This window comes from Cnephaeus nilssonii, assembly GCF_951640355.1.
Source record: "Cnephaeus nilssonii genome assembly, chromosome: 1".
Classification (NCBI taxonomy): domain Eukaryota; kingdom Metazoa; phylum Chordata; class Mammalia; order Chiroptera; family Vespertilionidae; genus Cnephaeus; species Cnephaeus nilssonii.
Genome location: NC_137072.1, coordinates 53,876,516 through 53,902,727, shown reverse-complemented (window position 1 = coordinate 53,902,727; position 26,212 = coordinate 53,876,516).

Here is a 26,212-nt window from a genome sequence, read left to right as displayed (position 1 = left end):
GAAGGTAGGCAGGCAAGCAGTTGGGAGCCAGCAGTCCTGGATTGTGAGAGGGATTCCCAGATTGGAGAGGGTACAGGCTGGGCTGAGGGACAACACCCCTCCGTGCACGAATTTCGTGCACTGGGCTTCTAGTTAGTAATAATACTCATTTTCTTCATAATACGTGTCAAATCTATCTAATCACTGCATGTATTTGCCATTGCTTCTCCTGAAAAGCAGATGTCAGTCAAGTCACCACAGCTAGAAAAATAATGAACTCAATTAAAATTAGAGTAAATGGTCTATTAGATAAGTAAAACATGGTGATAGAAATAAAACTTTGGCCCTGGCTTGTGTGGCTCAGTGGATGTAGCGTTGGCTTGCGGACTGAAGGGTCTCGGGTTCGATTCTGGTCAAAGGCACATGCCTGGGTCACAGGCTTGATCCTCACTAGGGGGCGTTGCAGGAGGCAGCCGATCCATGATTCTCTCTCATCAAATCAATGTTTCTTATCTCTCTCACTTCCTCTCTGAAATCAATAATATATATATATATATATATATATATATATATATATATATATATATATATATATATATATATAAAACTTTGGCCCCAGACACTGTGTGCCTCTTCTCAATTGAATTCTTTTAATTCTATGCAAGAAATAACCAACAATCTAGATTTGAGTTGACTATGTCTTTGCTTACTTATAGTTTTTATCCCTTTATTTTTTATGTATGTATTTATTTATTTGTAAATATATTTTTATTGATTTCAGAGAGGAAGGGAGAGGGAGAGAGAGAAAGAAACATCATGATGAGCGTCATTGATAGGCTGCCTCCTGCACGCCCCACACTGGGATCTAGCCTGCAACCTGGGCATTTGCCTTGATGGGGAATCAAACTGCGATCTCTTGGGTCACAGGTCAAAGCTCAATCACTGAAACATGCCGGCTGGGCTATCCCTTTATTTTCTAAATAAGTACCATTTCTCTATGAACACCTTGTTTGAAAGACAATTTTTTTCAGAGAGAAATATGAAATGTAATGCATTGACTGTTTTATGAAATCATACATTCTAAAATTTTATTGTAAGATATAAAAGGAAATTTTGCAATGATAAAGGATGTAGGATTACTTTGACATATAAGTCACAGCATAATTTTATTCTTTTCATTTCTAATGTCAAAAATGTAGGTATTTACAAAGTATTTGTTATTGTTTCCCTTTGGTAATACCATTTTAGAATTTACAACTTTACTACAAAGATGACTAACTGAATATTAGACCTACAGCAAGTTGTATCCAACTTGCTATTTTGCCCAAAAATCTCAAATCTTGACCTCTTATAATGAAAGTTGACTCTGGACAAGTTAACTGAATGATAAGCTCATATAAATCTAGAAAGTACTTTCTAATTGGCCATCTATGAAAAAAATATTGAAGAACAATGATCACCTATACAAAATGTAATTGTTTAATTAAAACATTATTGGCTTTTGAAATCACTTACTCTTTAAGTAAATCCATACAGTGCCTTTCAAAATAAAATTATAATAGTATGTTTTATTTTCTTCAGTAGTTACCATGCAAATACCAATTATAAACGTTTCTATATGGTGTGCACACTTTATATATATACATATACATATATATGTATATATATATATATATATATATATATATGCAAAATATTTATACTAATTGGACTTTAATCAAAATTAAGTTATTTTTCACCTAATGATAATAACAATAATTGTGCTGGGAAAGGACAAGGTGAAGATGCCCTCTGAAGAGGCTAAATAAAAAAAAATGTAGAGGCTCATCTTTGAAATAATTAAAATGCAAGTATTTAAGAATATCTTTTTGTAGCCACTAACATGCAGAGCCACCACACATCAAAGAACACAAAAAATATTTACTCTTTTTGGGTTTGAGAATATAATCCTATCTAATAAAAGAGTAATATGCAAATTGACTGTACCTTTGCTACACCCACCAGCCACGTCCACCAGCCACGCCCACCAGCCAATCAGAGTGAGTATGCAAATAAACCCAACCAATATGGCTACAGCCACAGAAAGCAGAAAGGAGGCTTGGGTTTCCCAGGCAACTGAGCCCTTGCTGGCCTAAGCCTCCACTCAAGGCTACAAAGTTTCAATTATAGAAGGTAAACAAGTCCAAACAGAAATGGCGGAAGCCACAGAGTTGAAAAGAGCAGGAGGCTAGGGTTGAAGGAGGAAGCCAAGCTTCTGCAGCCCTGGCTGGCTTAGGCCTCCATTCCAGGCTACAAAGTTTCAATTAGAGAAGGTAAATAAACCCTAAACAGAAATGGCTGCTGCCGCGGAGCAAGCAGGTTTGGCTCCGCTCCAGGCTACAAAGTTTCAATTGTAGAAGGTAAATAAATTCCAGATACCTGGACCTCCACTTAGGTGGCCAGGGGGCATGGCTGGCCTGCAATCCACCACAGGCCCCTTGCTCAGGCCGCCCCATGCCCCAAGGGAACCCCCACCCTGATCCAGGACACCCTTCAGGGCAAACCAGCTGACTCCCACCCATGCACCAGGCCTCTATCCTATCTAATAAAAGAGTAATATGCAGATTGACCATCACTCTAACACACAATATGTCTGCCCCCATGTGGTCAAAGATCCTGCCCCCATGTGGACACAAGAAGGCCACCACAAGATGGCCAGCAGGGGAGGGCAGTTGGGAGGCACCAGGCCTGCAAGGGAGGGCAGTTGAGAGAGACCAGGACTGCAAGGGAGGGCAGTTGGAGGCGATCAACCCTGCAGCAGAGGGCATTTAGGGGTGACCCGGCCGGCAGAGGAGGGAAGTTGGGGGCAAACAGGCTGGCAGGGGAGCAGTTAGGCATCAATCAGGCTGGCACCGGAGTGGTTAGGGGGTGATCAGGCTGGCAGGCAAAAGCAGTTAGGGGCAATCAGGAAGGCAGGCAGGCGAGCAGTTGGGAGCCAGCAGTCCTGGATTGTGAGAGGGATGTCCGACTGCCCACCAGGATCAGGCCTAAACGGGCAGTCGGACATCCCTCGAGGGGTCCCAGATTGGAGAGGGTGCAAGCTGGGCTGAGGGACAACCCCCCCTCCGTGCACGAATTTAGTGCACCGGGCCTCTAGTGATAAATAATTACTTACCTCTTGTTTGCTACTTTTTAAATTTTTATTTATTGATGAGAGAGAAACAGAGAGAGAGAGAGAGAGAGAGAGAGAGATTGAATTTTGTTGTTCAACTCACTTATGCATTCATTGGTTATTCTTGTATGTACCATGACCAAGGAGAGAATCTCCAACCTTAGCGTATCAGGATGATGTTCTGACTAACTGAGCAATCAGGCAAGTCTTTGTTTCTTATATTAGCTCAGTGGTCAGCAAACTCATTAGTCAACAGAGCCAAATATCAACAGTAAAACGATTAAAATTTCTTTTGAGAGCCAAATTTTTTAAACTTAAACTTCTTCTAATGCCACTTCTTCAAAATAGACTCGCCCAGGCCATTGGATTTTGTGGAAGAGCCACACTTGCGAGCCACAGTTTGCCGACCCCTGTACTAGTGTATTACAATTACACAGAATTATACACACAAGTTCCTGAGGAAGATGGAGCAACGGACTAATCAGTGTTTCCATATCTTCGCTAAATCAATTACCGTCCTATAATTTTGAACAAAGTTCTTACTTTCAAAAATAATAGAGGTGGTATAAGATTATAATGCTAAAATGCTGCAAAATGTAAACCTAGTAATTATATTTATTGGCTTCAACAAATTTTTAGTTTAAATTCTCAGGGAAAGGAAATGACATTGAACTACCAGTTTCAAGTTATTTATTACAAAATTTGAGAGCTTAAAACAAACAAACATATACATGGCTGAAATCTAAATTTTTTCTTTTTCAGTTTTAACCAGTCTGAAAGACTTTATTAATCATTTCCCACATCCTGATGTAAATAATCCCCAAGGGGCTTAAAATAATCAGGGAGCAAAAGCTTAGCAACAGGAGAAAGGTATAGTGTAAGGAAGATGCTTGAAATAACCACAGAGGAAAGGGCTTATGAATAACAGCAGAAGCATTTGGCAGGTAATAAGCCAACTGTAAAAGCTGATGCCTCTACTAAATTCTTCTAACCCTAACCTCTGGGGAGGAAGAGGCCTGCACAATAACTGAGGGCAGGATTCCCATAATCATTATGGGGATGGGAGGCAGGAACAACATATAGCCTTGCTTATTAAGGACACTTCCTCCTCAATACATCATTTCCCTTTACCTCCAGGACAACATAATCTCCTGGTTTCCCTTCCCAATCAGTGGACATTTCTACCAAATGCAGCTGTTTCCTTTTTCAGACTTCTTAGTACTACAGTGTCACAAGCCTCAGTCCTAGACCTCCATCTTTCTCCATTTATATTCATCTCATCCTCCATGAGCTCATTTAGTTCCAAATCTTTAAATAGTATATATATGTTAATGACTCTCAATTTACCTTTTAATTTTATTTTTTGCTTCTCAGTTGTCTTCTTAAATATGCATTCATATCACAAATATTTTGCTTTTATTACACCTACCCTGATTCAAAGCATATCATTGTCCTTTTGAATTATATAGTAGATTTCTAACATCTATACTTGATTTGACTCCTATAACCCACCCCAATGGTCCAACACTTTATACTCAATGCAAGAATCCAGAATGATCTTTTAAATACATAAGTCAGGTGATATCTCTTCTCCATTCAAAGTCCTACAATGGCCTCCCCATTTCACTCAGTATAGCAGCTAAATTCCTCCTGTAGCCTACAAGGTCCAGGTCACCATTACTTTTCTTACTGTAAGATCCTGCTCCCTCTCTTATTTCACTGCATTCTAGCATGTTGCCCTCCATACATTTATAAGAATACTAGAGGCCTGGTGCATGAAAATGTATGCACTGGAGGGGGGGTCCCTCAGCCTGGCCTGCCCCCTCTCACAGTCTGGGAGCCCTCAGGGGCGGGAGGCGACCCAGCGATCAGGGGAAGGCAATGCCCCATCACACCTCTGCTGCTGCCACTGCCGGCAGCACAAGCCTCAGCCAGCCCTGGTTACCTGAGCCTCAGGTGGCCCTGGGCAGCTGGGCAGCCACCATCTGAGGCTTGCCTGTGCCTCGGGCCAGCCCTGGGTGGCTGGGGGGCTGAGGGGACTGGGGGACTCCAGAGGCAGACGTGGAGCGGCCGGGCCTGCCTTGGAGGCGGGCCCAGCCTTGCCACATGCCTGCCACCCTAGCGGGGCTAAAGGGACGGGGCGCCGCCATCTTTGAGGGCGGTCAGTCAATTAGCACATTCCCTCCTTATTGGCTGTGGGCGCTGCCATCTTTGCGATGGCATGAGGGTCAATTAGCATATTTTCTCTTTATTAGATAGGATACCAGGCAAACTCCTGTTTTGGGGCCTCTCCTCTACTGCTCAGCCTGGAATTTGCCTCTATCAGATATCTTCTTGATATTGGGCTAAAGTTTTCATCTCCTTTTCTATCTTGTTCAACATTACAATCACCCCATCAACCCATTTTTTCTTACTCTATGATTATGTTTTATTTCTTTCATAGAACTTCTTATCCTCTTACATACAATATAATTTACTTCCTAGTGATATTTATGGTTTACCACCTGACACTCACCTCTAGAATGTAAGACAACCAAAAAAATCATGTATCTTTTTTCAGTGACATCCAGGGACTAGAGCAGTATCTTGCACATGGTAGATATTATCAATATTTTTTAAATGAACAAAATTGGATATAAAGTTAAGAATAGAAGAAACATCAGTATATTAATAAAAGATTTCCCACATCAGCAAAGAAACTAAATGAAATATTGCAGAAGGTTCTCATATAGTGGAAGTATCCCAAATTCAGCATTTGTGCATTGCAGTTCTAGAAACAAAAATAGCTATGCTAATTTTAATACAGTTGATAAAGACTGTGTAATTAGTAGGAAAGGTTAAAATTTCAACCCATTACAAAGATTGAGAATTTTCATCTCAGCCCTAGGGCCTGTGTAGGGCACAGAATTAGAAATGTGTGGAGCACAGAATAAAATCAAAACAAAGAGAGGCAGATAGAACATAATACTTCTGTTGAAAAAGAAGATCAGATGTCCTTGAATTGTAACAGTGAATCTCCGATAAAGGGTATGTGTACCAGTGATTTATTTAAGAGGCAGTAAGTACATCAAGAGCCTAATGGCTCAATTTCTGGAGCCGGTTTGCCTGGCCCAGCTACTTCAGAGCTCTGTAATCTCTGTTGGTAATTTCACCTCTCAGTGTTTTGGTTTCTTCATCTCCAGGTGAAGATAATAGTAACACACCAAACTCATAGAGATGTTACTATGATTAGAAGAGTTCATTAATTATTAGCAGTAATGTGTACTCACAGGTGAGTGCATAACATCTAAAATTGTAGCTCCTGGAAGGGTCTCTACAGAGTACCAGATTCACATATGAAGTGGCAATCAAAAATGATTTCCAAACATTCCAGGGAGAGGCACGGTTAAAGGACTGTGGACAAATGTACTTGAGAAATACTACACAGTATATACACCTCTTCTGGAGATTCATTCCTACTAAGATCTGCTTTGTCCTGTACCAAAAAATCTGAGTAACTTTTTAATTAAATAATTACCTATAAACATTTGTGGAAAGTTTAGTTATAAAAGATCTATTAACATATTTTTATGCTTAAGAGGGAACTGGCACATTTATATTTTTAATATATTGGTACCATTAAACCTTTCTTATATCTAATTCATAGTTTTGTGGTGCTACCTTGTTAACTGACAAACTTTGATTTTGTCAGTGTTGTTTTCTTATCCATATAGAAGTGCTTGAGCCATTGTATTAATCTCTTCAGTGTGCTTTCACTGTAAAAATAAGTATAAATCAAAAGATCCTTATAGATGTAAATTAAAATTAATTATAAATAAAAATTAACACTGTAATGATAACATTTTCCAAATAAAGTTAAAATTTTTCAAATAAAGCATTTTAGCCTCAGATGTAAATTCAAATTAATGTAATCTAATCTAACTAAATATTAAAATATATAGCAAAATCCAGAACATACATAGTTAAAAGCATATTATAAATTTGTGATGTAAAAACATAGGGTTTTTTTTTAATGTTTAGGGGAAGACAATATTTTTACATGACAGTTTTTAATCATATTTAAATAAAAATTAAAACCCCAATAATTTGGCCTCTCCATATGTGTTCCACCACATCTACTGCTACTGTCCCCTTCTCTGACTTTGCTCTAGTCACATCAGCTGTCTCATTTTCCTTGAACAAACTGGTTCTCTCCCACCTTCAAGCCTTGGCACATGTTGTGTCCTCAGGCCACAGTGCTCCTCTCCTCCCTTTGTACATTTGACTTTCACTCATTAATACCATAAACATATTTTTGGTGTAAGTTTCATTACATACTTAAGATTTTTTAAAAATATTTTTATTGGTTTCAGAGAGGAAGGAAGAGGGAGAGAGAGAGATAGAAACATCAATCATGAGAGAGATCATCTGTTGGTTGCCTCCTACATACCCCCACTGGGGATCAAGCCCGCAACCTGGGCATGTGCTCTGACCAGGAATTGAACTGTGACATCCTGGTTCACATGGCGATGCTCAACCACTGAGCCACACCAGCTGGGCCATATTTAAGGTTTTTACATGCGTGTGTCACCCCCGCACCCACTAAATGATCCCTTCGCAGTGCGGCCTTCTCAAACAGTCTATATTAAAATAGCCCCTGAAATTCTACTTTTTTCTACTTTTTCCACAGCTCTGATAAAATATCTTGTATTACATATGTAGCTCTTATTTCCTGACTTTCCCCACTAGAATATGAGCTAGTAAATGGCAAATATTTGTTATTAGTTTTGTTTACTGCTATATGCTTTTAGGATAGAATGGTGTCTGGCATTTAGAAGTCACTGAATAAATGACTGAAATACTGAATAAAGGAATATATTAAAAAATACTATCCAGATATATTTCTTTTCACAGTTTTAGCTACTTAACAGATATTTTCCCTTATGTGTCAAGAGGGAATTCTGCCTAGATTCCTTCTCTATGTGATTAGTGCCATCCCAGTGCCCATGCCCCAGCCAGGAAGCCACATTGAATCTTTCTCCCTGGGCCACTGCTTCTAATCATTCATGGAAAATCTTAACTATTTCTTATACTGACCCTTTTCTATTGCTATTGCAATTGCTTCAGTTCAGGCTCTGATCATATTTTATCCAGCATTTTAAAATAATTTCTCTAATGTTCTCTCTACCTTATTCTATCTGTACTACTCTCATCTCTCTTAATATACATAAATATACAGTATATCAGATTAATAGATCAGGCCATTCTACTTCCTTCATCACAATTCTTCCATCATCCTCTATTGTCCATAAAAAGGAGGAAAGCAATAAATTATAGACATGCTATACAAGAGCTCAGACTCACTTCCTTTCTCTATATTTCTGCTCTCCAGTCACAGTGAATTGTGTAAGGTTTCCCGGAAACTTTTCCGCTCTGCATGTTTGCATTTACTGTTCCCTCTGTTTAGGATACACTTTCCTTCCCATTTGGCCCAATGCTACTACCTTAGTCATACCATGCATCTCAATGAGACCTGCTTAGAACCCACCAATGACACACTTTCTTCTCTGTCCTCTTAGATTGCCATCTAACACTGCTCATGTTATTGTAATTTCTGTTTTAAATTCCTCCATTGGGCTGTGAGGCCTCAAATGCTAGGAGCACATTTTATACTTATTTTATCATTTTTTAAAAATTTTTAGCATATCCTTTAACTACTTAGAACACAATCTATACTAATAATAGAGGAATATGCAAATTGTCCAGGATGCCATCACAGTAACAGTAATGACCAAACAGCAGGCTGCGTGGGGTAGTTAGGGGCAACCAGGCTGGCAGAGGGGGGCAGTTTGGGGTGACCAGGCCAGCAGGGGGGGTGCAGTTTGGGCAACCAGGCTGGTAGTTGGGGCAGTGGGGGGGTGCAGTTTGGGGCAACCAGGCTGGTAGTGGGGATAGTGGGGGCAGTTGGGGGCAATGAGGCCAGCGGGGGAGGGGCAGTTAGAGGCAATCAGGCTGGCAGGCAGAGACAGTTAAGGGCTACCAGGTAGGCAGGCAGGTGAGCAGTTAGGAGTCAGCAGTCCCAGATTGTGAGAAGGATGTCGGACTGCCGGTTTAGGCCCAATCCCAGGGATTGGGCCTAAACCGGCAGTCCGACATCCCCCGAGGGCTCCTGGATTGGAAATGGCTGATCTGAGGTGACCCCCGCCCCCGTGCATGAATTTTGGGCCTCTAGTACTGTTATAAGAATAGAGCACATGAGCATTTCAAGGTAAATTATATTGTCATTTATTTCATATTTGGTACACTCTATGATTTATTTTTTTACTTCTATATAAATTCTAGTCCCTCTATTGTTCCTTGGATAAATATTTATCTTACCTAATAATAGATAAACATGTAAATTGACCGTACCTCCGCTGCACCCACCAGCCAATCAGGAGGGAATATGCAAATTAGAAGGACAAAGATGGTGGCTGCCCAGATGCTCCAGGTGCAGAGTGGCCAGGTGGGGCAGGACACCTGCTATGAGAGGGAGGGCAGGGGGTGAAGGAATCTACAGGAGCTGCACTCTGGCCGCAGCAAAGACAAAGACTGCAGACTCCCGAGTCTGCAGTAAAGACGAAGATGGCAGACTCTGGTTGGAGTGTGCAGCGAAGATGAAGATGGCAGTCTGCAGCGAAGATGGCAGACTCTGGCTGGAATCTGCAGCAAAGACAAAGATGGAAAACTCCAACCTGAGTCTTCAGTGAAGACAGCAGACTCTAGCTGGAGCCTGCAGCAAAGACAAAGAAGGCAGACTCTGGCTGGAGTGAAGGCCTGGATCCCAGGTGCTGGAGGAAAACCAGTGCTGGAAGCCAAGGGAAGGAAGCCCTATTGCACAAATCTCTTCATGCAACGGGCCTCTAGTATACTTATAAAAAGTCTTTCTTTTCACAAAACCAAATTTTGAAAATAATCAAAACTTTGGAATATATTTTACAAACAAAACCACTATTTTTTTTTCCAAATAATAAAGAGCACATGAGAAATGGAATAATTGGTTAAATAATATTTATAATTAAACTGAAGCCCGGTGCACGAAATTCGTGCATGGCGGGGGGTTGTCCCTCAGCCCAGCCTGTACCCTCTCCAATCTGGGACTCCTGGAGGGATGTCCGACTGCCCGTTTAGGCCCGATCCCACCAGGATCGGGCCTAAACGGGCAGTCGGACATCCCTCTCACAATCCAGGACTGCTGGCTCCCAACTGCTTGCCTGCCTGCCTTCCTGATTGCCCCTAACCGCATCTGCCTGCCAGCCTGATCACCCCCTAACCACTCCTCTGCCAGCCTGGTTGATGCTTAACTGCTCCCCTGCCAGCCTGTTTGCCCCCAACTTCCCTCCTCTGCCGGCCTGGTCACCCCTAACTGCCCTCTCCTGCAGGGTTGATCACCTCCAACTCCCTCCCTTGCAAGCCTGGTCCCTCTCAACTGCCCTCCCTTGCAGGCTTGGTCCCTCACAACTGCCCTCCCTTGCAGGCCGGGTGCCTCCCAACTGCCCTCTCCTGCTGGTCATCTTGTGGTGGCCATCTTGTGTCCACATGGGGGCAGGATCTTTGACCACATGGGGGCAGCTGTGTGTTGCAGTGATGATCAATCTGTATATTACTCTTTTATTAGATAGGATAGAGGCCTGGTGCACGGGTGGGGGCCAGCTGGTTTGCCCTGAAGGGTGTCCCGGATCAGAGTGGGGTTCCCTTGGGGCGTGGGGCAGCGTGGGTGAGGGGCCTGTGGTGGTTTGCAGGCCAGCCACGCCCCCTGGCTACCCAAGCAGAGGCCCTGGTATCTGGAATTTATTTTCCTTCTACAATTGAAACTTTGTAGCCTGGAGCGGAGCCAAGCCTGCTGCTCCCTCATGGGCAGCAGCCATTTCTGTGGCAGTTAACTCACCTTCTACAATTGAAACTTTGTAGCCTTAAGCGGGTGAGCCCGGCCAGGGTGTGTGGAAAGCTTTGCTTCCCCTGTTGCCGCCGGCAACCCTGGCCTGCTCTCTCAAGCTCCATTCTGCCACCATTTGTTTGAATTTGTTTACCTTCTATTATTGAAACTTTGTACCTTGAGTGGAGGCTTAGGCCTGCAACGGCTATGGAAAGCTTGGCTTGCTCTGTTACCTGGGAAACCTTGCTCTTTGTGGCTGTAGCCATCTTGGATGGGGTTAATTTGCATACTCTCCCTGATTGGCTGGTGGGCGTGGCTTGGCTTGTGGGCGTGACTTATGTATTGGAGTGGTGGTCAATTTGCATATTACCATTTTATTAGAGAGGATACCTTAATTTTCTTTGTACACTTCACTTTAGCTCATTAATACCATAAAATATTTTTGGTGTGTAAAGTTTATTTAATTGAATTACATATTTAAAGAATTTGCATTCATGCATCACAATTTTTTCACCCCTAAAGATAGCTGCATTTAGTCACTGGGACTGCAAGACTTTTCTCTGACATCCCAGTCATGAATTCAGGGAGATGCAGTGCTTCGTTTTCTTGCTCTGTTATGAGACTATGGGGACGACAGTTGCATAAAAAAGATTAATTAAGATACAGATGATTTTTTTTCTGATATTTTGGGAATCTGGTCCCAATCTGATTTTTAATTCTGTTCTTAAATCAGTCTTCAGAGAACATTCTATTTAGATCTATGTGTTGTAGCAGCCTTGAAAATGGACCAGTCAGATTTCCTGCTCTGAACAGTATAATGGACAGTTGGGCCCAGCTGCTGCCCCTCAGGATCCAACATTGCATTTGCTGCCAAGCTCTGCATCCATGGTCTGCTCCCAACCAATGTCTAAACATGGTCTGCTCCCAACCAATGTCTAAACATCCATGGTCTGCTCCCAACCAATGTCTAAACATCCATGGTCTGCTCCCAACCAATGTCTAAACTAGTGCAGGCTTACCAAGTGAGGCACAGGACTCTTCTGATGGGTGACTTTGGCTGAAGACTCCCTATGGGACTGACCAAACCTTTCTTGCAACTTGCGTTCAAGTCTGAGACTCTTCCTACCCAGTGCTCCTTTCTTCCCTCTCTCATTTCACAGGCCTCCGACCTGCACTACATCATGAAGTCTCCCTCTGCCTTCTCCAGTTCAGTTCCCAATAAATAGTTTGTATATTTAATCCCCTCTTGGAATTTGCTTTCTGGCAGACCCAAACTAATAAAAATGTCTAGTAGAGTTGACTCTGTACTATCACAGAAAGACAGTAAGGCAAATTAGAAAGAAAATATGGCAGGATAAGATCTGTATAGTATTTTATCAAGGGTTATTCAGGATTTTCAGATTATTATCCATTCATTCAACTTTCCTCAAATGACTATAATATATAGGACTTTTTTCAAGATATTTGAGATCAAAGATAAAAATTCTTCATTTTACTGCCTGGTCCTTTTTAGTTCCAGTATAAATTATTTCCTTATTCATATGTTATGCTTTAATATTGAACTACATATCATCTCCCAGAACATTCCACAATATCTCATGTGTGCTTATATAAGTGTAGGTTGTTTCCCTACATAGAATGCCTCTTTCTACTTCCTGCTGCTCTCCTACATGTGTCATCTTTCCCAGCTCCCGTCTATTTAATACCTTCTCATTCTGCCTCTTGGTCTCAGATCAGATTGTACCTTCTCTTAGAAGTCTTTAATGATGTTTAAAGTAGATCAAAAAGTTCCTAAGATTGCCAACTATCTAGTTTAAAAGCATTAGTCCAGTAAAAATTAATCATTAAAAGCTAAAATAAACATGTTAGAATATGATTGTTGTCAATAATATTTCACATCATGCCTCATATTTTTGTTGTTTCACAGTTTTTTTAATGAAATATGATTAAACACAGTCTTGCAACTGTAGATACTGTCTGTCCTATACTCCCAATGTCTTTGCTTCTCCTATCATCATAAACATTTCCTGAAAGTAGTGTACGGTTTGTGTGCACAATTGTCTGGCTGTGGGAATCTTCTAAGTTCTCTGATCACAGAAATAGATGCTTTTCATCTTTGGATTCCTACTGCTAAAACAGCCACTAAATACGTATCTTTTGGGTGAAGATCTTAGTTAAAGAGGGATATATATATATATTTCATCTATATAAATTTTCATAAAATAAAAACTATTTATTGTTCACAATAGTAAGCAATTATGTGTCACAAAAGCACTGTGGGTCTTAGATGATGGCTGTCCCTAGCAGAGACCAATAGCGTTCCAGATAAGTGTGTTTAGTGTTATAACAATAACATCTCTTATTATTTCAATTACATCTGATTTATTTTAATAAAATATAATGAATTGAATGCATTAAATTATCAGTGTTTATGAAAAGAAAGGACATTTTTGTTGAAAGTTTGTGTGTTTATGTTTTAATCCTTTTTAACCTTGGGGCAGAATTTTATAATTATTTGCTTTGCAAATGGAAGGGAATTCTATACTTTTTAATATAATTATCTGTTTATATCTTAAGATGAAAAAGTCACAAATCTTATATGTAAAAATGTTCACAAACCCCAAACCATTTCTCCTATAAAATGTAATTTGTCTAAGGATTCAACAAATATTTATTATAGTGATGATGTACCACTCTTCCAACTCCTAGGTATATTTTATAAAAATTCTGAAGATAATAAGAACATTGATATTATACATTTAAATAGTATCCTATCTAATAAAGATGTAATATGCAAATTGACTACCACTCCAACACACAAGATGGCCACCCCCATGTGGTCAAAGTTGGCTGCCCCCATGTGGACACAAGATGGCCACCACAAGATGGCCAGCAGGGGAGGGCGGTTGTGGTCAATCAGGCCAGCAAGGGAGGGCAGTTAGGGGTGACCAGGCTGTCACGGGAGGGCAGTTAGGGGAGCACTTAGACGTCGATCAGGCTAGCAGTGGAGTGGTTAGGGGGTGATCAGGCTGGCAGGTAGAAGCGGTTAGGTACAATCATGCAGGCAGGCAGGTGAGTGGTTGGGAGCCAGCAGTTGGACAATCCCTCGAGGGGTCCCAGATTGGAGAGGGTGCAGGCTGAGTTAAGGGACACTCCCCCCCGCCCTGTGCACGAATTTCATGCACCAGGCCTCTAGTATTTTAGAAAAGGGTTTTGTGGTGTGTTTTTTTTAGCATTTTTTATATCAACTTATATGCTAGACACCAAAACTAAATATAATTAACTTATATAGTATGTATCTCTGAGTGATATATAAATACTGTTAAATCTATAATTTCTAAGGCCCGTTTACTATGTATGTGACATAGTCATTTTTATAATAATATCCTCTTATAGAAAGAATAGGTGACTCACTTAGCATTTTCCTGACCTACTTCAAGAAATCAGGGCTGCTTGTTACTGTAGTCCATGTTCAGTAGAATTATAAAGCTGGAACAGCGCTAAGCGGCACCAAATTGCTGCAACATACATTGTTGTTTCCATACTCAGTCCCTAGTTTGCCTTTTTAAAAGTAGTGAATGTGACGAGCTGGAAGCCGCATCAACGGAGATCACTAGGGTTCACACACAAGCTCTGAGCATCCGCATGGCTGTCCGGGTGCTGTGCGTGAGGCCCCTGGGAAAGTGCGGTGACAACCCACTGCTCTGGGATGTCAACTTCAGATCCCGGCTGACATGCCTGCTGGTATCTAGGCCTGTGACAAATCTGATTTATGTGGGTGTTCTGCCTCGGCTTCCAGAAAGGAATTGCTGATGTGGCGACATATTCGTCATTGCACCACTAGAGCGGTTTCTTCTGCTGGTGGCGGGACCTGGGCTTGGCAGGGCTATCAATTTCTTTCAGAACCAGTGTCATGTTTCCGTTCTGTGTGAAGACTCTGGTAGGTCCTCTGTCAAGCAAATCCCCCCGACATCCATTTTCTCAAAGTCAGGATGTCTGGCTAGACAACAATTTAGTTAATTAAGGAAAACGTTTCACAAAATGCTGATGGAGGGAGGGAGGAGTGGCGTGGGCGGTGCCAGGAAACACGGGGGCTTGCAGTTTTATAATTTAAGGGAAATTAGAATTGAAATGTATCATAAAGTATTATTGTGCCTAATAACATCTAAAACAGTGCTGTGCTCTCTTCTCCCTTAAAATCCAATGATTGTACAACCCAAACTGCCTTCTCCTCCGGAGTTAACTTCTCTCAAGAAATAGTTTTATTTGTGGTGTTTTCTTTCAGAGTCCAGGGTTGCCTTTAGACCCCTGGGAGTTAAATGCTCAATCACTAGAATGGTTTTTTGTTTGTTTGTTTTTCTGAGTCTCATCGTTCTTTTTTCTTTGTGCCATTAACTGAACTGAATCTCCCACCTCATTACTGCTATGCCTGCTGGTGTCTGATCCACAGAATACTTTTTTGCCTCCCCTCCTCCCCATCTCTAGGCCAGTGGTCGGCAAACTCATTAGTCAACAGAGCCAAATATCAACAGTACAACGATTGAAATTTCTTTTGAGAGCCGAAAACCGACTTCTGCGCATGGACCACGAAGTTTCAATCGCACTGTACGTGCGCGCCCGCACGTGCTATTTTGTGGAAGAGCCACACTCAAGGGGCCAAAGAGCCACATGTGGCTCGCGAGCCGCAGTTTGCCAACCACTGGTCTAGGCTAATGGAAATTTTATTCTTAAAGTTTCTCATGCCCAGCCAGTGTGGCTTACTGGTTGAACATTGACCTATGAACCAGGAGGTCATGGTTCAATTCCCGGTCAGGGCACATGCCCTGGTTGCGGGCTGGATCCCCAGCGGGGACAGGCAGGAGGCAGCCAATCAATGATTCTATCTCATCATTGACATTTCTATCTCTCTATCCTTCTCCCTTCCTCTTTGAAATCAATAAAAATATATATTTTTTAAAAGTTTCTCTTTTTTTGCCAACATTTTACACTAAACCAATAAAGAAAAGTAGTAGTAATACCATCAGAAACACTTTGCTTATTCTTTGCAGCTGGTAAACTGCAGTATACATAATAATGATTACTGTTAAATTGACATATTCTAGCATAGTATGTCTTGCAATGCTACCTTTTCCCTCACACTCAACTACTATCTGTTCTTTAGATTTTAAATCAAAATACATTTCAAATTGAGAAAGTTGTCTCAGAAGTGTGAAAAGTTTTGTGTATTTTCTTCTTTTTTAGCTACAAAGTATAACTAAATTTTCTTACAATGAAGAAATTTTAGACACACTATAATGGTCATGTTTTCTTTATCTAGGCAAATATCCATTAAGTCTGACCATTCAAGGAAATTATTTTGTGCCACTTTTCATATTTAACTGAATGATAAAAGTTTCCTTTTGGCTAATAATGATTAATATTATTTTATTCATATGTTTAAAAAGCTGTTTTAAATGTTTTAATTTCATCGGAAGTTTTAAAGAAGAAATAAAATGATGCTATTCTCCATTTTAGGATTATTTCATCCTAATATTAGTAATTTGTTCTTATGGATAAATAAGCTAGCAGAGCATGTAAATACTAAATATATTGTAGGAGTTGTTAAAGTATTTTATAATACAGATACATCATGACTTTATTAACAATTATCAATACCTTGATTTTCCAATCAATAGTGTATATCTTCCAGTCCTACATGGGTATAAGCATGACTTACCCAAATAAGAATTGGGATATTTCTCTCAGGTATCATGCTATAAGGTACAACACTCAGCTGGTTATTCTGCTCTGATTCCAGCTTAATTATTACAATTTTACATTTAGTAAAGATCATTGTTATGCTTCCTCTTAATCTATTCATATAGGTTACTAAATTGTTTGTTACTAATATTATAATAAAAAGGGGTTATTTGAAAACAACCAAACCTATGCTATGAAATGCATAATGTACTATTTAAAATCTGTGAAATGACATTGAAACATGCAACAGACTGAAGTATTTCAGAGGGAAGGGGGAGGGGGAAGAAAGAGATTAGTCAAAGAATTTATGTACATATATGTATAACCCATGGATAAACAATAGTGCAAGGAAGGCCTGAGAAGGGTACTAGAGTGGGATAGAGGGGGTCAATGGGGGAATATATGGGGGCACCTCTAACACTTTCAACAATAAATATTTTAAAAATCTTTGATATGAGAATTCCTTTTGCTTGGCATTCTTGCCAGGATTTGGTATTATCTGATTAAAAGTATACACACACACACACACACACACACACACACACACACACACACATTGCATTCTACAGATGGGTATATATATATATATATATATATATATATATATATATATATATATGTATATATATTGCATTGTAATATGTGGGTAGTGGCTCTTCATTGTGATTTTAATGTGCATTTCTTGATAACTAATGATGCTAATTGTCTTTTTGCATGCTTATTTGTTATCCTTGTATCTTCTCTAGTGGTGTCTGTTCTGGTCTTTGGACCACTTTAAAACTGTTTTGTTGTTGTTGTTTTTATTGTGAAATTGTAAGCATCTTAATATATTCTGAATATTTGATTTTCAAAAATTTCTCCAACTTGGGAATGTGGTTTTATTAGCTTAAGAGTGTAATTTCCATAGCAAAATACACGTATTTTAATTTGATAAAGTTCAACTTATTATATTCTTTATTTTATGTATTACTAGTAGCCCTGCACACGAATCCATGCACCAGTAGCTCTCTGTGGGGCCTGGACTCTCCATGCCTGCTGCCCAGAGACTCTCTGCAGCCCAGAGGCTCATCCGCGGCCGGACACGGAATGCTTGCCTCGTCACCTTGGCAACAAAGCAAGCATTATGCCAGGCTGCTCATGCTGCCCACTCTCAGCAGCTGCCCCCCCCAGGACTAGGGGACTCTGGCGGGGCTGAGAGGACTGGGCACTGCCATCTTGTGGCTATGGGAGCCACCTTTTGTGATGGAGTGATGGTTAATTTGCATATTACCCTTTTATTAGATAAGATTAGCCATAGAAAAGAATGAACCCTTGCCATTTGTGACAACATGGTTGGACCTAGAGGACATTATGCTAAGTGAAATAAGTAAAACATAGAAAACCCAATACTGTATTATTCAGTTATATGTGGAATCTAAAAGGGGTCATGGTTTGAAAAGGTGAAGGGGAATAAGAAATATAAACCTCCAGCTATAAAAAAATTAATTGGGATATAATGTACATCATAGGAAAAATAGTCAATATTATCATCATAACTTTGTATGTTGACATATGATACTAGACTTATTTTGGTGATCACATCATAAGGTATACAAATGTTGAATCACTATATTGTACAGCTGAAACTAATATAAAATTGTATATCAACTATACTTTAATTAAGGAAAAAAAGAAAACATGTTCTCACCAAAATCTCTATGGGAATGTTTATAACAGCTTTTTTTATAATTGTCAAAAACTGGAAAAATCCAAGCTGTCTTCCACCTATGGATGGATAAACAAATGGTATATCCATATAACAAAATGCTACTTAGTTGTAAAAGGAATGAAGAAGTGACTCACACAGCAGGAAGAAATTCCTAAGTACAAAAATGGCAGATCTGAAAGACATCATATTGTATGGTTCCATTTATTTGACCCTTCGAAAAGATTGTAGGAAAATAGTGTATTAGTTGCCAAGTGCTGGTATGCAGGGGAGAAGTTGCCTAGATACAGTGAGCATAAGTGTATTTTTAGGGTGATGGAACAGTGCTGTAAGAAAGTGGTGGATACATGAATCTACCTGGTATGCATTTATCATAACCTATAGAACTGTACACCACAAAATGAAACTTTAATGTATTCAAATTTTAAGGAAATCAGTCAGTATGTTGAAGGATCCCAAGATGCAATGCAGACTCTAATGATACATCCAAAAGCAAATGTATGGCATGATCTCACTGAAAGAGATGAGGATAAATAAATTTAAATAAGTAACTTTGAAATACAGGGTTTTAAATGTGTACTGTTAAGGCCACAAACAAAACATAACTATATAAAATAAACACGATACTCCAGTTGATAAATTTATTCTCACAGGTCCACGAGTTAGAAATTTGAAAATATTTTTACATGTCTACTAGATTTGATGTAAATAAACTGTAACTAAGGGGATCTGGGTTTCTCACTGTCAGATTTACAAGGAAGAAAGGGGGAAGCTGGCAGAAACCTGTGGTGTTGAATTAGAGTTAGAGAGTTAAGTGTAAACACATGCTTATTTCAATATAGATACATCTTGAATAGATGCTGATAAAGTACAGAAATAAATATAGATATATGTATATTTGGGAAGTATACATATGTGTATTTTCTAACTCTTCCCATTGAATGGCATGGGATTAGTGAAACCTCAATAGCAAAGAGCACACCTAGCATTCAGATCTCAGTTTCTAAATATCAGTCTCTAATGAAAGAAAACAGGGGTCATTGGAGAAATGACTAATTCTTTGGATTTGATAGGGAAAATACAAAATGAGCCTAAACCCTCTTGCAGTGCCAGTAACTGATAATGTTTAAAAAAAATAAAGATGAGCCATATCAAAAAGACACAAAATTCAACTGGAAAGAGCTTCTACCAAACTTGTAGAATAATAGCCAAACTTGAACAATTTGAGCAAGAAATTCAATAATGATAGTAAAAGATTACAACCCAAGGATAACATAAATATCCATGAATATATCCTGATATAAAAGAATGATTGAATAAATAAATAAATTAGGGAACAGCAACAAATATTTCTTTCAGAAGAATTCAAAATAATAAATGTAGAATGAGACACTGCCACAGAATGAAAAAGACGAAGGAGATGTGAAGACTAGATAGAATGTGATACCCTGGATAGGATTCTGAAACAGGAAAACAGCATAAGTGGAAAATCAAATGTAATCTGAAAAAAATTTACAGTTTAATTAGTATTTTTGTACCATGTTTGTTCCTTAATTTTTATAAATACACCATACAATGTTATCATCAGGGGAAAGTGGATAAAAGGTACAAAGGAACTTGCTATATAGTCTTTATAACTTTTTTGCAAATATAAAATTACTTCAAAATAAAGAAAAAATAAAATATCTGTGGAATGATTTTCTGCTCATTCAGAATCACTCATCTGCCATGAGAGAATGGCTGGGGAAGTGATTCTCCCAGATTTGGTTCTGGCCTCTGGCTTCATTGTCCCACCGGTTTTGCTCTAACTGTGTAGCTGTTTCTGCATCCCATTTGCTAAGTTTTATGATGACTCCACTCAGAATCATCACTTCTCTGTGTGAGAAATACTTCCTTAAAACGTCAAATTATTACTTCATTCATTTTCACCGGTGTTTTATAGAGTAGATATTGCATATAATACTATTAATTCACAGATAAATAACATTTATATTATATGATGCTTGGATTTAGGTCTGAAATGTGCATGGAGGTGTCGTTAGGGGCTGTGTTTGCAGAAGCCTTGAGGCCTGAGAGGACATGGTGCATTTTCCAGACTTCAGGTAGTTTGATGACAAGGAAGTGTAGGTGGGCATACCACTGTGCTAAAGAAGTGGCTGGGAAAGTGGGCAGAGCTATATCTCAGAGAAGCTGGAAGCCAAACTCTGCAAGTAAGTTTTTTATAACACATAGAATGAGAAGCCATTCACAGACTTTAAGTAATGAGATAAACCAGAAGAATATAGTAGATAAATCCTGCTGGCAGGGCAAAGAATGATTTGCAGAAAGGCTATTCAGGAGGGCTGAATGTGTGGCCTATGTAATTAAATGAAAAGTTGAAATTTAAAGTAATCTAAGTTAGACTTCTGTATCATAGCAAGGGCATGTCTAAAGGTACTTACTAAAAATAATAATTTTATACATACAAATATGAAATTTATAATGTAAACAGTACATAAACAAAATTGAGAGATAAACCAGAAATATAATTGCCAGACATGTGACTTTTATTTTTACTTTGCTTTAAATGCATGAAAATAAATGAGTATATTAAAAGAAAAATTAGCAAAGATCGTGGACTGGATATTATGGATTGAATTGAGTTCCTCCAAAACTTACGTGTTGAAGTCTTTATACCCAGAATCTAAGAATGTGATCTCATTTGAAGATAGGCTTTGTAGATGATCAGGTTAAGATGAAATCATTAAGGTAACCCTAAGGATAACCAATCCTATATAATAAAAGGTTAATATGCAAATTGTCCCCTTGACCGGGAGTTCGACTGGGAGTACAACTGGGATTTCAACCAGGGGGCAGGTCCAGCCTGCCAACTGCCTGTGGCCCCTCCTGCGGCCCCTCCTGCTGGCTGACCCTACCCCTGATGGCCTCCCCACCTCCAATGGGGGCAGGGCCGGCCAACCAACTACCCGAGGCTCCTTATCCTGGCCAGCCCTGCCTGATGGGCCCCGATCTGGGTGGGCTGGTCAGACCCCACCGGTGCTTGAATTTTCACACTGGGCCTCTAGTATCCTTATAAAAAGGGAACATTTGGACATAGAGACCAATGTACAGAGGGAAGACAATGTGAAGATAAAGGATGAATGCCATGTGCAGATTAGAGCTACTAGTATGCTGCTGCAAACCAAGGGACTACCAGAAGCTAGGGGAGAGACTCAGGGTCCATTCTTCCTTAGCTTCTTCAGAGGGAATATGACTCCACTGACCCATTGATCTTGAACTTCTAGCCTCCAGAACTGTGAGACAATAAGTTGCAGTTGTTTAAGCCATCCAGTTTGTGGTAGTTTGCAAGGTCAGCCTTAGCAAACTGAACACTGAGTTTACAAAAAAAAAAAAAAAAAGAGCAATACAAATGGCAAGCAAAATAGGGAAACATATTTTAAAATACTTGCCATTAAAGAAATTCAAATATTGCCCTGGCTGGTTTGGAATATTTTGGTTAGAGTGTCAGCCACTGGACCGAAGGGACTCAGGTTCAGTTCCTGGTCAAGGGTGTGTACCTGGGTTGCAGGTTCCATCCCCAGCCCCTGTTGGAGCATCTGCTTGAGGCAGCAAATCAATGTGTCTCCTTCACATTGATATTTCTCTCTCCTTCCTTCCCTTCTTCCCTCTCTCTCTAAAAATTAATGGGGGAAAAATATATATTCAAATATATTGAATACATATAAATTCAATATATATATATATGTACTAGTATTTCCTCAGGTGAGGATTAACAAAAAAATAGAATTATAGTGTGTTAAAATGAGCACTCTTTTAAACTGACAGTGGGATAGATTTAATACGTATAATGATACACTTAATATTTTATAATTATAATGTATGGAATTATAATGTATTGAATATAAACTTGGCAAAATATACCAAAGGTCTTCATATGCATTCCCTTGGATAGATCAATTGTACTCTTAGAAATGTATTTTCTTTCTGTATTAAATAATACCTTCTCAATGCTGAGAAGAAAAGGATGATAGTGAAGGTCTGGCAAATATTTGGGGACGTGGAGGGAATAAAATTCAGTTGTGTAGTAAGGAATGCACTCTATTTTCAGGTGACATGTAAGCAGAAAACTGTATGAGAAGCAGAAGTCAGCTCTATGGGAAGCTCTGAGGAAAGAGACACCTCCAGTCAGGGCAAGGAGCCAAAGTAGGAGCAAACTATCCTGCGTTATGGAAAGTCATGTGGGAGAGAACCGCACAGCTGTGTTACTATCCCATGGCACTAAAGCACGCATGCGCACGTTGATGCACGTAGGTGCCAATGGGAGGGACTATACTTGATCACCCTTGAGGGTAGAAACCCGCCTGAGTTTTGCAGAAGAGATTGAGCAGAGCCATTGACTTTCCTCGAAGCAATTAACAAAGGCGTCACAGAGGATGTATATGATTTCCGAGTTTGGTTTCAAATAATTGGTAAAAATTACCCCAGTGAAATAGAAGGAGCTATTCCAGACAGAGTAAACCATGCATGGAGTAAATCATTCTGGAAGCTGCAAGAATTGTTGTTGTTTTTTTGTTTGTTTTTTTAGAATGGAAAAAAAGAGAAAAGTGTCTGGAGGGAGACTGCAGAGGAAGGAAAGAGGATTTGCAGTTGCTATGTATTTGTGAGACCAACTTGTGAATGAGGTTAAATGTACTGATAATAAAATATTAAAAGATGGGCACGGATGTTATGTGGACATTACTTTCCAGTCACAATGTTTTTTAATATAATGTTATAATTAAATTTAGGAATCGGTTCTAAACATAATATTGCTATGTATTGCTTCTGATAGGTCTTTGATAGAGGTTCCTCTTATATAAAAAAAAGAGTAATATATTATACTTTAATTTTAAAAGGGAAAGCACAAATCACTGGGGTGAGATTTTCTTTTAGGTATTTTTTCATATATCCCTGACTTCTTGCTTTCTCTCAAATGACTACTCTTAGTGATAAAATATAGCATTGCCCCATTTTTAGAAATTAAAATACTCTTCCAACAATACTACTTTTTAAAAACATTTTCCTGTTGTTACTAATAGCCCTTAAAATAATCATGATGAATACATTCCCATAACAATGGGGTCTCTGGTGACATTTTATGTGTGCTGATGTCACTTTTTGCTTAAAATTTCACTAAATAAAGTAATAATAATAGCAAACATTTACACATCATTTAGTAAGTGGTAGTCACTATTCTAAGCACCTTTTTTTGTATTTATTTTTAATTTTATGCTTTTCAGAAACCCTATGAGGTAGTGTTACTGTTGTAATTAGCTAGTTAATATAAACAAAGGGAAGAAAACAAAGGGAAGTCAGACATGGTAACATGGTCCTGTGTGAAGCTTCACCAGGAAGCTACAGGTCACATGTTGTACCTCCCAGGGGATTGACGCCCCTCCCTCCCCCCATCTGGTACTGGCTTGTTAGGGGGACAAGGGGGAGATAAACACCTGCCAGTAGAAGTCTGGGTGGTGGAGGGGAGGAGCTTGCCTGTCAGTCTAGCCTGGAGAAGAATGGATCCGCTAGGGGGTGGACCCCATCAGAAATGAGCAAAATCTTGGAAAGTTAATTGGTTAGTTTGAAGAAGCTACTGGTTAACCCTTTGCACTTGCTTGCTTTTTTCTCGATTCCTTTATTCTACTCGGGATTTAATTTTTTAAATACCCCAGATTTTACAAAGCGCAGCAGTAGAATGAAAAACTGGAGTTTCTTCTCATACAAACTTATTTATTTGGATTTTTTTATATTTCAAATTATTGATACATTCAAAGAGTAATTTTAATCTCGACATCCGAGTGCAAAAGGTTAAAATCCCCAGACAAAGAGTTTCCTCTCTCTTGTTCTCTCTTGCTCCGTGACCTGCATTCCTGACCTGCTCCCGCGCATGTGTTCCTGCAGTTCTCTCTCCTGGCCACGTGGCCTTAGCAGCCTCATGTCCCATGGCCATGTGGACTCCACACGCTGGATGCTGGACTGGACTGGGCTTTAATAAGCTGCAGTGTCCTTTATTCTGGCCCTGCTGCAGAGACGATTGGACTTTTTCCAGTAAATTGGGATGATAGTTTTTTACAATATGCTAGAATACAAAAAAACCCACATAAATTTACAGGTTCTTTTGAATGAATTAAACAACAACCCTTATGTGTAATTGAAAACCAGCACATGGGAAAAATGCAATAATAACTAGTACTGCTTCAGTGTAGGTAGCTAGTTATTAATGTGAGGAAGAAAGCAAAAGGGAACTAAATAATCTTAATAAACTGGGAGGCAGAAGCAAGTAAAAGAGCAAAATTCCAACTAGTTTATTGGTAAACAGATTAATTCACACACTCCAGAGACCTGCAGCCCAGGAGACTTCACTCTCAAAACTGGACTGAAAATCTCCCCAGGGATGCCAAAAGCCCTACCCCAGGGAGAGGAGGAAATTCCTCTGCTCAGCACTAAATAGGAACTAAATGATGTCATGAAACTTTTGGACATGAGCAATGAGAGTCAGGATGATGAAACAGAGGGTCCGGGCCTAGCCTGGGAACAATCAGAAAGGTAATCGATTGGATAGAGGACATGAAATCCCAGCAGAATTTATTGGGAGGAGGACCCAATCCAGTCCAGGGGGGAAGTTAGGAATTTCAGTTGAATAGTTTGAATGGTCCTTTGTTCTTTACCTGACCAGGAAGATACATGGAGGATTAACGGGAGCCTCGTGGCAGTGTTATAGAGCCTGCCCAAGCTCTCCGTCTCCAGAGTGCATTCATTCCCCTTAACTCACCATAAAATCTTGCCCTCACGTTTAAACTTCTCCACACATGTGCCTTTGAAATTCTTTTTCACATCGCCAAAAAAGAACCTGTAACTTTCTCCAGCTAGATGGCAATAGATTCCAGTGCTTAACGCCTCTGGGCTCCAGGAAGGTCATCCCTCTCTTCCACATTTTCTGAGTTTTTCCTGGAGTTTTTCTTTTGAGTAAGCTTTATTATCATCAAATCAATGAACCAAATATTAATAAGGTTTTATTAATGCTCTAGAAATTTTTATAGATCCAAAGAAGTAAAAATATATTCTTTTCTAATATCATTTTATAATTAAGTGCAAAATGATATAGATTATTGTAATTTAACTATGATAAAGTAGGGTATGACAAATGCTGAAAAAATACAGGTGTTCTACTCTATACTTGTAATAAAGTTGGAGACATCACTCCTACTGTGTGGTTAAGAAAGTCTTCAATAAAGTGAGAAAGAGAAAGAAAGAGTTGTATGTAATTCTACCTTCATCATGTAAGGGGCAGAAATATAATATTGGGGACCAGCTACAATTATAAGAAACTAGAGGCCTGGTGCACAAAATTTGTGTACTCGGGAGGGGGGAGGGAGCAGTCCCTCAGCCTGACCTGAGCCCTCTCACAGTCCAGGAGCCCTCAGGGGATGTCCAACTGGTGGACATCTTTAGCGCTGCCACTACTTTCGCCAGCCATGAGCCCAGCTTCTGGCTGAGCTGCGCTCTCCCTGTAGGAGTGCACTGACCACCAGGGGCAGCTCCTGCATTGAGTGTCTGCCCCCTGGTAGTCAGTGTGTGTCATAGCGACCGTGGTTCCATTGTTCGGTCAATTTGCATATTACCCTTTTATTATATAGGATATTAATCATGCTCTGTTAACCATGATGGTTCTGTTCTGATTAGAGAAAGCACATTATAACCTGGCTGA